The following is a 13,498-nucleotide window of genomic DNA, read 5'->3' as shown; positions in this document are numbered from 1 at the left end:
GTCATGGCTGCTTCACACAGTGCTAAAGGTGTAACACAAATTAAGAGTTCAAATCTCTTACCTACAAGGAATGCCCTGAGCGTGAGTTTTCTCCTATTGTTTCAACATTAGATGTTAAGGATAGTTCACAAGTTTTTATAGTCATGCTAGAAATAATTAAATCTGCCTTCCCTGAACCGTTTAATCTCACATATTTGTCTTAACTTTAAGTCTAGGTTTGATATGACAGTTTTGTGGTGGCTTCATGACATAATTAACCTAGTCAGCCTAATATTGCAATGATGCCTTTCGAATGGTGCGCCATAACAATGCAATAACTCTTGAATTTGCTCATGAGGATACTAATAGGCACAACAACAGTCAGAAGCTAATACACAAGGCATTGTGGGTTCAATATGAGTAACCTCTTGTGTTATAGGTCCCCCTGCTGCCCTTGAGTCATCGACCACACTACTCCAAACTCATGTCGCTCCTTCCTCGTTGCAATCTTCCTCACTCTGGTTTTGTAGGTGTTGTTTAGTCAACTGACTTCTCCCAGATTTTCGTCCCTTGTTCTCCTCCCCCTTTCTAGCTCGGTATTATTTCATTTCTTCTTGTCCTTCCTGATTCCCCTTCTTCCCTTTTCTACTGTCCGCCCTCCCCGTGACTTGGCTAGTTAGTTCTCCTCTACCATTCCATTCTTTGTCAATTGGCCTCCTCATTTTCCCCTCGTCTATCATTTACCATGTTCCTAGACTTGTTTTAGAACCAGCAAGGCGAGGGAGAAAAAAAATCTTCTTCTGATATGCAAACTACCATGGATATTCCACTGGACAATTCGTCACAACAGATCTGATAATATTATATTAAAAATATGAGATTCTACACTATTACAGTTTTATTTAATTTCTAGATTTTTTTTAAAATTAATTGAAGTTAGTGCATGCATGTAAAAGTAAATCAAACAGAAAAGTAGAGAACGAAAAAATAATCTCACACACACATAATACACAAGATATGCTCTATGGGAAACCCTTTCGGAACAAAACCCAACTGGAAGATGAGGTCGCTTCGCTCTCTTTCTCTATCTAGAAATATGGCTGCAGATACAAAGAAGTAATGTATGTGGCCCGTGGGCTTCTACAGTGCACAAATCCTCTTTGTGTGCTCTACCTCCTATCTCTTCGGGCTATCTTTGCTCAACTATGGAACAAAATGCTCTTGAAAGAATGGAATGCCTCTACCTCCTAGTGGCCCGGTTGTAACACAGTCCGATAGCCTACTAGTGGTTAATTTTGACTACGTCGACTCTTAACTAAAGTTACAAAATAATCTCTTCTAGAGTCTTTTACATCACAAACACGTGGCTAGCCCCTTTTCCATGAATAATGGGGTTGACGCGACATCCTCCCGAACTATAGGTGTGAAAACAGGAATGAGTGGCATAACTTTTGCATACAGACTCCGATTGACGCGATTCTTGTGCCGTTGGAGCTCTGTGTGCGTAGAATAACATTAAAATGTGCTACACTAAAGCGACAAATTTTTACCCCCAAAAAACATTGTTTGATGCCTCAAAACACTCCTGGAAGGTTTCAGACCCTGTTTGGCCAAACTGGGTCCTGCTAGTAAAAACGGTTCTGTGAGCTAATTCCTCCACTTTTTCCACTCCAAATTCATCGAGATGGATGACAAACAATATAATGATCCAATTTGGATCACACCTTCCCATTTTGGGAGGCTTTTGGTGCCCAAAAGCTTTTACTAAATGAGGTGAGGAATTTTTTCCTCCACCTTCTCTCTGGTGTACCATTTAGCTTTGCCTGGAAGTTGTCCCTTCAACCCAATCTGCCAAAGGTCTTGTTGCCCTTGTCTTGTAGTTTTGGACCTCTTCTGCAAAATTGTATCTTCTTTCAACTCTGCCTGAGCATCTGGTGTCAAATCCTCCACAAAAGGTAGGACCTATTCCTCTTCCTAATCTAGCATGGAAGGCTCATAGAGTTTCAAATTCTCCACATTTACAACTGAGTAAATGCACATATATGTTGGTAAACTGAGTCGATAGGCATTATCACCCACCTTTTCCAGTATCTCAAAGGGACCATACCTTAGAGCCTTGATTTTCTTACCAGACCCCTGCAGCCTCTCTTTGTTCAACTGTAGCCATACTTTATCTCCCACCTTGAATGATTTCTTTGTTCTGTGTTGATCATGTCTGGCCTTATACTTCACCTGCGACTTATGCAGTGTTTCATGTACCTGTAGATGGATCTGCCTCATCTTCTCTATAAATTTTTCAGCCCTCAAAGCATCTCCTATAATGTCTTCCTTCACTCCTTGATGCCCATATGCAATATCCAAAGTTGAAGGTGGCAAATATCCAAACATAAGTTTCAAATGGGGACTTTCCTGTAGAAGTGTGGACTGATATATTATAAGAATGTTGTATATATACCCAATTTTCATCTCAAGTCTTCAGATGCTTCTAGTTGTAACCCCTCAGAAGCTAAACCAAAGTCCTATTGACTACTTCTGTCTGCCCATCTGTCTATGGATGGAATGTTGTAGACCTCTTCAACTTCGTGTCCATCTTCTCCCACATTGTAGTCCAGAATGCACTGAGAAATCTTGTATCCCTGTCTAAAATGATGCTCCTTGGTATCCCAAAGTGTACCCAAACCTGTCCAAAGAACAAGTTTGTTGCTTCTTGTCCGCTGATGGTCTTTTTACAGGGCATTTGAACACACATTTTGCTGAACCTGTTAACTAACACGAACAGGCATTCATGTCCCTTCTTGGTTGTCGGTAAACCTCCCACAAATTCCATGGAAATGCTTTCCCAAGGACAAGTAGGCACAGGCAAGGGATGATACAGACCCTATTTCCTATTGCTAGGCTTGTTGGTACAACAAAGAATTCCTTTCCTCTTATTAACTCCTCTACAGACTAATTTTAACTTAAAAATAATAAAACATACTTCTTGTTGGAACTGATCAATTTCTTGGCTTGATTGGCACTTACTAGTGAAATTTTCGACTTGCCTTTGTGCGCATTGATGATGAATGATTTTCCATCCTTAATGAGTTGGTACTAGTTATCTCTCCTCATGAATATTGCATCACTCATATACATGTATGGACTCCCAAACACGACTCCACATACATTAAGGGGAACCACATCTAGATCTACTTCATTAATAAAATCAGTGTTGATAGCAAATCTAATTTTAGACTGTTTTGTTACCTTCAGCTCTGCATTCTTATGTACACATCCTAGTGGATATGGGTTTGGATGATCACAAACTTCCAGCCCCAACTTCTTGACCAAATCTGCTGCAATGAGATTTTCCTGCGATGCTGAGTCAAACAAAGCATCAATCTTCATCTTCTTGACCTGTATCTTTACAGGGAAGAGTTTAGTCATTTCTTTCTCCTCCTGTTGCTGAAGGCTACTCAAATTCACCTCCTTCTGCGCTGACGTACAAACGATCTTCTCATCCACATCTAAGCTGATTTTTAGTTGCTTGAATCAGTGGCCATGAGATTCTTCTTCTTATTATCTTTCTTCTTGTTCTTTAGGTTTAGCTCTGGATGCAATTTCCAGCACTTCTCCTCTGTATGGCCATGAATGTTGCATTGGTTGCAGTGGTTGCAAGGATCTTTTCACTAGTGTGTTGTGGCTTCCATCTTTTTATATTTTCACCATTTTTGCTTCTTCTTCCCCTTCTTAGAAGCGTCTTGTCTCTCCTTTTGCTTCGGTCCACTTGATTGTGCTCTTTTCAGGCCCATGTTCTCCAAGTACTGTGCTTGTACACAAACCTCGTCCACCATTTTGGGCTTGAACAACATCACTTTCTCACACATATGGCGATACAGACCCCCCAAATACTTGAGGAGTACATATGGGTTCTCTGGAGAGATGCCCAACATTATAGCCATCTTTCTGAATTATGTGGTGTACTCCTGCATGCTTTGGCCCGAATTTTGCGTGAAGTAATGCCACCAGATCCATTGGTCTTCCACGTACCCAATGGGATAAAAAAATGACTTAATAAGGGTTTTGAAATCCTCCCACTTAGCCACTGGAGATTCTCCCTCCAACCTTAGTGTTTTCGTGTGGCTCTCCCACCAAGTCAGTGCATGGCCCTCTAATTTCAGCCGCGCGAATGAGATCTTCTACCATTCCTCGATTTGATGGACACTGAAATAAACTTCCAGTCGTTGCAACCAGTGGTTTAGCTTTAGAGCATTGATCTCACGTGGTATGGCTTGATATCGACTTTTTCTTCCACTTTAAACAGGGATTGGTTCACGATACTCAAACTGGGTTGATCTTTTTCAGGTTCTCTCTTTGTTTGGTTATTCGTGTCTTCTCGATCCCTCGATGCCCCTTCTGATTTGTCCTTTGCATTCAAACCCCCTTCTTCTCCAAATATCCCCAGCTTATTGCTCAGGGCCACCATGAGGAGGTTTACTTTGCGGTTCATATCCGCGACTTGTTCTTCAAGCCGTGAAAACGCCACCTCTGCAGGATCACGAGGTTCGTTTACAGATTCGTCGCCCATGATTAGGGTTTTACGATTTTCGGCCTCGCAGATCTAGATCCCTGCAATCTCCAAAAAATACCCAAAGAAACCTACTCTGATACCAAATGATCTGTAAATTGTCGTGGATATTCCACTGGATAGTTCGTCACAACATATCTGATAATATTATATTAAAAATATGAGATTTTACGCTATTACAGTTTTATTTGATTTCTAGATCTATAAAGTTAACTGTAATTAGTGCATGTATGTAAAGGTAAATCAAGCAGAAAAGTAGAGAATGACAAAATAAGATCACACACACATAATACACAAGATATGCTCTCTAGGAAACCCTTTGGAGAAAACCCAGCTAGAAGGTGAGGCCTCTCCACTCTCTTTCTTTGTCTAGAAATATGGCTGCAGATACAAAGAAGTAATGTTTGTGGCTCGTGGGATGCTACAGTGCACAAATCCTCTTTGTGTGCTCTACCTCCTATCTCTCCTAGATATCTTTTCTCAAATATGGAACAAATTTCTCTTGAAAGAATTGAATGCCTCTACCTCCTAGTGGCTCGGTTATAACACAGCCCGATAACCTACCAGTGGTTCATTTTGACTACATCAACTCTTAACTAGAGTTACAAAATAGACTCTTCTAGAGAATTTTACATCACAAACACGTTGCTAGCCCCTTTTCCATGAATAATGGGGATGGCACGGCATCCTCTCGAACTATAGGTGTGAAAACAAGAAGGTCAACTTTTGAGTGGCATAACTTTTGCATACGGACTGATTGACGCAATTATTGCGCCGTTGGAAACCTCTATGTGTGTGTAATAGCATGAAAAGGTTCTGAACTTAAGCAACAATTTTTTACCCCCAAAAAAACATCATTTTATGCCTCAAAACGCTCCCGAAAGGTTTCAAACCTCGTTTTGCCAAACTGGGTCCTGCCAGTAAAATCAGTCCCGTGAGCTGGTTCCTCCACTTTTTCCACTCCAAATGCATCAAGATGGATGATAAACAATATAATGATCCAATTTGGATCACTCCATGTGCTAAATTCTATAAATATATCTGGTCATCCAAGAATCCCTTACTGCCTCCCTACTTACTTATTCACGAGGCCCTTTTTTTGTTTCAAGCATTCCCTGTGTTCCTGGTTTTTGTTGGGCCATCTCTTCCTTAATTCAATTCCTCTTCCACCTTCTATCGTGTCCCTTCTTCCCGAGAACTCCAACTTCTCGAATGCATTCCATTTTTTTTCCTTGTTTCCTTCACTAGTCTACCATGACTTATGTTCATGGGTTTTGAGGTCCCTTTTCCAAGATTAAATCTCATGGATTAGCACGATTGATTTATTTATGTTACCTCCTAGGGAAAACATTATGTTGGTAAAAAGGGTTTGGTCGTTGCTTAAAAGCCTTGACCCATGAGACCCTAGTTACTATTAAGAGGGGCAATGTATACGAGGGTAGTTAAAAAAGGTGTTAACCATGTTCTTGCGAATGCAACCTTAACATATACATCACGTAATAACAAATACCAAATGGCCATGGAATTATTTACATTATGTGCATGAATATAATGATATGCATTATTTTCGTTTTGTACACGAATATACATTATACCTTATTTTCATTATGTACAATGCGAAGTGATCTCATGGCAGGGGTCATTACAGTGTACGTACCTCTTCCTTCATGTGGTCATCTAGACTTCCTTTTAGCAACTTCCTTTCCTTGCTTGAAAATGAAAGTACTTCAACCAACTTGACATGCTGCACATCTTTGTCATAATACTATCATCCTTCTAAATTGTGGATCCCACACAAGGTGCAATGTAGACTATCTGCAAGACACTTGCTTCTTCCAAGTAGAGGTGAACCTTTTGACAAAGATTTCAATGAAGGAGCTTGATGATCCTCATTCTACAAATTCTAATATGATGATGTATGATGACCTCTTTAGCTTATATCTTGCTATATGGCTTTCAATTATTTACTTCAGGTATCCTTTTATGCTTTCAATGAAGATGCCATAAGCTAATTCCTTTCTATCATGATGATTGCTTTCAACCATATAAAATTCTACTTCTGTTATCCTTACATGCCTTTATGATGATGTCATCTCAATCGTTTCCATAATGCATCCTATCATGCTTGTGATGCTTCCTATTTTGACTTGCTAACTTCAATGCACTTGAAAATAGATTAAGTGTGCGAGAGGCCTTCTAATAGTGGATGTCTATCACTTCTTCCTTCTTTGACTTCTTATTTGCATGCTCTTCTACTTCTGCTTCATTTCTTTCCTTTCTCTTCTTGTTGTCATTCTTGAGTTTAGGACTATTATTTTTGAAGTGCCCATATTCATTGCACTCATAACATTGAATCTTTGACATGTTGATCTTCTTTTGAAATCCTTTTCAAAACTTCCCTTTCTTCTTTGCCATAACTGCAAATGTTTGATTTTGTTCACTTGACCCAACATCATTCTTCACCTTTAATCTAGTTTCTTCAATCTTGCATAATCACCAGATGTCATTGAATGGAGTGGTTTCCTTCTTCCCATAGATGCTTGATGCAAAGTTGCCCCATTCATCAGGTAGTGCATTGAGCACAATGGTGGACATTTCACAATCATACATTAGTTCTCCAATTCTTGCAGTTGATCTCTTATTTGAGATACCCTCATAAGGTATGAGGATACCCCTTCTTCCTTTGATACTTTCATCTTGTATAGTTTTGTTCTTAACGATATTATCTCCCCTCTAGTTCTTACATGGAACAATTCTACCAACTTTTCATAGATTTCTTTCGCTATCTTCAACTTTGCTACATAAGGGATGAGAGAATCCTTGATTGACTCAATGAGGATCCTTTGAGCCCTTATTTCTCCTTTCATATATTTCGATAGTGCTTGAGATTTCTCTTGAGGAGGTTTAATGATTAATCCTGTGACGTATTCACAAACTTCATTTTTTTTACGAGGATCAAATATATTCTCTTCTTCCATGCAAGGTTTCGATGACCCAACAAGTTTGTTGTTCTCCTTTCAGAAAGAAGTCATTATAGATTGAGACATAAGAAAAATATAGAATACTTGCTTGTTAAGTGAAGATGCTCCTTTGATGATGATATCTTCAACTAGATGCCTTCTTGATGATGTTGACTTCCATTACTTCTTTGACAGATGAAGATTCCTCCTCGATTGTGATGGTTTGATGATATTCTTCAAGTATGTTTGAGATGTGAACTTTATTCACTGTGAGGGAGATAACTTTGATGATGAAGTGCTCTTTCTTGTTTCCTTTGGTTGATGATTGTAGAATGTGTAAGTTTACCAAGAATGCTTCAAGTGTAGAGTCCATATTTTGAATGGAGGTAGGGGTCTTGAGTCTTGTTGTTGTTCCTTCTAGATGATATGATCCTTGTGATGAGGTAGATATTCCTCCTTGAAGCTTTAATTTCCTTGATGCTCTCCTTATGCTTGACCCTTATGTATCCTTCTTCAATTGCATGATCTTCAAGCTACCTTTCCTTGTTGTAGTCACCTTAGCTTTGATACCATGTTGAGAAATCTAGGGCAACTAGATTAGGGTGATTTCTCTTACTTCAATAACTGCTTGCGATGTTCTTTTACTTAACTTGATGTACTTGTAATTAACTCCTTCCTTTCTCTTGGTTATTATTATGTTCTGTTCATCAAATTATGAATATCAATGAGATAAGAGGACACAAAATGTAGGCTGCTAGCTAGGGCCAAAACTTCTCCTCTTCAGAGGAAAACCCAAAAGTATTCTTCTCTTCTTATAGAATCTTCAAATGACGAATTCCAATGCATAGGACCCTTGACAAAGAACCCTCCAAGACCAAGTCAAAGCTCTTGTTGATGAACTAGCTTCCCACAAATTCAACCCAAGTCAAACTTGTTTCACAACAACTGCAACTTCTTCTTTGATCACAGTTTCAGACCTGTAATTGTGATTGTAATTTTCGGCCTCCTTTACCTGCAATTTTCATCTTCCACTGTAGAAACCCTATATCGGCACGTGTGAGAGAATGGTGGTGAATTCTGCCTCCTTTCTCCTTCGTTGAGATTAGTTCTTCTTCCTTGGAAATTCAACTTGCATACCAGATCTTTTTGACACCAAAATTCGGCTTGATTAGAGGTCTGGAATTTCAGATTTTTGACTGAAATATGTACTTTCATATCTTTGGACGTGTGTATTTATGTAACCCAAAAACCAACTTCAAAACTTTGACTTTTCTCCTCCTTATATTCTCTTCTTTGCTCCTATTAGGTCTCTATTTTTCTCCTTGATCGAACTTGATGACTTCTTCCAAATGAGGTCGAGTGCCACTTGTTTATAGACTTCTTGGAGGCCCTCAATAGGTCAACTTGACATCTCCAGGAGGTCGACTTCACTGCTCTATAGGCGGACTTGTCTTCTGTAGGTTGACTAGGTCTTGGAGGGTATGTATGACTCAAATTGACTCACATAAATTTTCTTCATGGCAATTCCCACCATTTCCCGGCCCAGAAGTTGGGTGTTCTTAACACCCTAGCTACTCGGGCCCTTAGGATCTCTGACAAAAAAAGCTTTGAGAAAGAGAAATCCCACCTCCTTAATGTTTTTGTTGAGAATGGTTACACCAAGTACTTGGGTCGGAAAGCTTTCCTCAAAGCTGCCAAAAATTCATTGGCTAAAAGAGAACCGAAAGAGCGGGTCCCAGGTGTCCATCTTCCTTATGTACAGGGGACCACAGATAAGATTGCTAGGATTCTTAAGAGGCATAATGTCCCCTCGACCTTTAGACCCCTCAACACCATCCGTAAATCCCTCAGATCTGTGAAGGATCCTATCGACCCTAAGGACATGAAAGGGGTTTATATTATTCCTTGTTCCTATGGGGCACCCTATATTGGTGAGACTGGTCGCTCCATTAGTCAAAGGATTAGTGAGCATGCAGCTGATCTCAGGCATAGGAGAACCAAGTCTTCCGCTTTAGCTGAGCATGCAGAGAGTACCAATCATCATGTCTGCATAGAGGCGGCGAGTGTTATCACTGGGGTTTCGCAATTCCATCACCGAAAATTTAGGGAAGCCCTTGAAATTGAGAAAAGACCGAACAATCTCAATAGAGAGGACGGATGGAAGATAAGCAGCTGCTGGATCCCAGCCCTCTCTTCCTAATTGAAGGATTATGATTTTTATTAATTAACTTTTTTAACTTGATAATATTTTCTTGTTACTTATTATTATTATTATTTATTTATTTATTTATTTTTATTTTTTATTTTTTAATCTTAATTTTTTTAATTAACTAATTTATTTTATTATTTTATTTATTTATTTTAGTACCTTTTATAACCAGCTTCTTTAATTTACATACATTAATATTTATTTATTTATTTATGTATTTTTATTTTTATTACCTCGTTCCAATTATTTTTATTTTTTAAGTTACCTCGTTCCTATATTTTTATTAATTCTAACTAACTTTTATTAACAACCTATTATTATAATCTTTATAATTATTAATTATTAAATAAAAAAAATTAATTAATTTTTTAACTAACCATTAACACCAATTAGATTTATTTTATTTATTAAAAATGAATAATAATAATAATAATAATAAATAAATAATAGTAATAATAATATTAATAATTTGACCCTGGTCCCAAAGTCAAAATTAGTCGTTGGTCGAATTAGCTGTTGGAGACTCTGCTCAGACTATTTAACATGCTAAGCTGGATCTGTTTCTTCAACTTGTCCTGACGATGAACCGTTGGTTCGAAACGCGTCGACAAATGATATTCTATGTGATTTACGCTGAAGAATCTCTCATAAAATGATACAATATGTCCAATGGGGTCTTTCATATATGACAATGACTCAATTGACTTCTTGACTCTATGGCAAACCTTAGAAGCACCCAATGGGTGCTTGACCTACCAATAAATTGACCTTGAGCATGAAACCCATGCTACAAAAATAATAATAATATTTTTTTCTTTCTTTTTACAATATACAAGAATCAAGAGTATATTTCATATTTATGAAGATCGAACTTAGTTACCTATTTCAACATAAATTACAAGTTTGCAGTAGAGCCGAAATTCTTATGCAGTAGGGCCAGAATTTTTGGTTGATGCAATATTGAAGAAGTTGATTGAAGGATTGTCTTGGGAGGTTGACTTGGTGGATTGGAGGAGGTCTTTGTCTGGATCAAAGGTCTTGGTTGTCTCATTTGATTTGGTTCTAAAGGAAGATAAGAGACTTTTTGGGTTTTCCCCTAGGAGAGGGGTTTTCTCTAGTTGAGAGCTTATAACCCGTGTCCTTATTGTTTTGATCTTCATGCATTTATGTTTTGGTAGTTGCTTGATGATAAAAGATAAAATAAGACATAAAAGAAGTTAATAAGATTGCTAAGAAATCACAAGTAACTATCAAGATAAGAAAATCTTTCTGCCTTTTTTGTTTTTTCTAACAAATTTGAGGAACCTGACATTATCAAGGGATTGGAGAGAAATCCATATGTTGGCTCAATTCAACTTCACTTTGATTCATATTGACTCCCTTCTTCGCAAACTCATCATCTACCGAGTTTAACTTTCTAAACACATGATAGAAGTCCACCTGTTCAAACTAAAATATTGAGGCAAGGGTCCTTTGACATAAAGTTGAGGAATCGATGTTGATGGCCTTCTTAGCTTTAGCGAACTAATGTATGGCGAGCATAGAGTCCCCGAAAACATTTATTCTAGAGATATTAAGTTCCTTGGCTATCTCTAATCCCTTCCAAAGAGCTGATAATTCTGCTTGATTACTTGTAGTTGTTCCAAAATCCCAAACATATTGAGAAATTGTTTTTCACCAAGGCCAAAGATGACCCCACCCGCTCCAATGTTCTCTATATTTATAAAATATTATTATAAATTATAATACATTAAAAAAAGAAAATAAAATCTTTATTTATATATTATTATTATTATTATAAGTTTTATTTTATAGCTATAAAACGTTTATTATTTCATTTTTTAATATATATGTGTAATTTTTTCTTAAATATTAATAAATAATTTAAAAAATCATCATTTTAATTATTTTTAATTTATATTCTTCACACATATTTTATATTCAAATTCATAATAATACTTGAAATTCTGTAAAATTACTTTGCAATTACCAATAATTAACTTTTTCAATAATTTGTTAAACATAACTATTTATTAAGTGTAAAAGCAATGTATGACCTTTACCAATAATTAACTTTTTTCAATAACTTTATTAAACATAGCTATTTATTCAATGTTATTATTAAGTGTAAAATCAATATACTACTTTAGGAAAATTCTATATCATTTTTCGATATATATTTTCTCCTCTGGTTAGATAGGTAGGGCTACTAAAGGGGTTTGAACCAATTACTTTAACATTAAGAAGCGTCTTAACAATACACTTAAGCACTATCTATTCAAAGTCTCTTGAACTATTTTTATTTTATATTGTTATTATTTTTGTTTTTTAACATAATTTTTATGTGAATGAGAAAAGAAGAGTAAGAGTATTAACATGGAAGACAAGCTAAAGACAATACATATAATATGCTATCGATGATGTTAGTATTGGTGTGAGGGAGGATGATATCACATCAATCAAGATACTCATCCCTAAGTCAATGTTTATCTGACATTTTTTTTTACTGCGTGCAATACCTTATAAATCATATTTTTCTTACGATTGTTATACATGTTAGATTATTCGACACACAATAAAAATCACACATGCTAAAAGTGCTCCATAAGGTGTGATACTAAAACTATTAATGAATTTTGTACTAGAGTGAGGGTATCACGTAAACTTCTTGGGACCTAGATGCCAACTTTTAAATGGACATTTTTTTGGTGCTAGTCATACATGCGCATAACCCATGATGTTGTTAACACCCGTATAATTGAGAAGGGAAATATTAATGTGGGATAAAATCCCAACATAATGATACATTGTTACGAAGATATTATAACATCACATAAAGTCCTTTGAATTGTGGTGTAATGATCAATTATGGGAATTTACCTTCATTGGCTCAAATTTGATTCCTAATAAATGGTCTTTATAGCATCACTTGAGAATTATTAAAGTGACATGTCCTAGGTGTTAGTTCTATTTGTAAGGTTAGACCTCGACAACGCGAATTAAAAAACATTGGTATTGGGTTCATAAGCAAATAACAACAAAAATAAAGTGGGTTATTATTATATGTGAACAATAACAACCATAATTGAAAGACAACTCACAAGGCATGACACTAAGATTGCCAATAATGTTAGTACAAATCAAAACAATCCACAACATTAGTAACATAATGACGAAAGATAAGGAAAATGTTATTATTGCATCAACTTAGGCACTTGCACTCCAAAGCAAACATCAAAATTGAGAAAGTTTTTGGTGCACAAAATCCCTTATAAATTATTCAAGTAATCTAATTCCCAAGGCTTGGTGCTTATGGCATTACGTGAGAGTCCTTAAAGTGACACATATTAGGGTTAACTAAATCTTCAAACTTAGACTTTGACAATGGCAATTAAAACATTGGTTTTGGACCCATATAAAAGTAACATGATTTTGACAAAAATCAAGTGAAATACTATTGTAAATAAAAAAATTATAATCATAAGTGGACCATAATCACAAGACATAACACTAAAACTTCCCATAATGTAAATTTTAAATCAAAAGAATGCACAATATTAGTATGAAGAAGGATGCTATTGTCATTTAACCTTAGGCACTTACACTCCAAACCCAAAGTTTTGAGTCTCACAATTATTACACATGAATGATTATTAACAAAACATCCACTAAAAATTTCTATACACACACAATTAAGAAGACCTACATGGCTCCATCAAAAACAACTTTCCAAAATGAAGAAATGTTATCATGGCAATTGAGACACTTGCATCCGAAAACCTATTT

This window comes from Pinus tabuliformis, chromosome X (assembly GCF_031772625.1).
Source record: "Pinus tabuliformis cultivar Carrire ecotype Pingquan chromosome X, CPIR1, whole genome shotgun sequence".
Taxonomy (NCBI): domain Eukaryota; kingdom Viridiplantae; phylum Streptophyta; class Pinopsida; order Pinales; family Pinaceae; genus Pinus; species Pinus tabuliformis.
The sequence above is the reverse complement of the archived record's forward strand: the minus strand, read 5'-3'. Positions refer to the sequence as shown.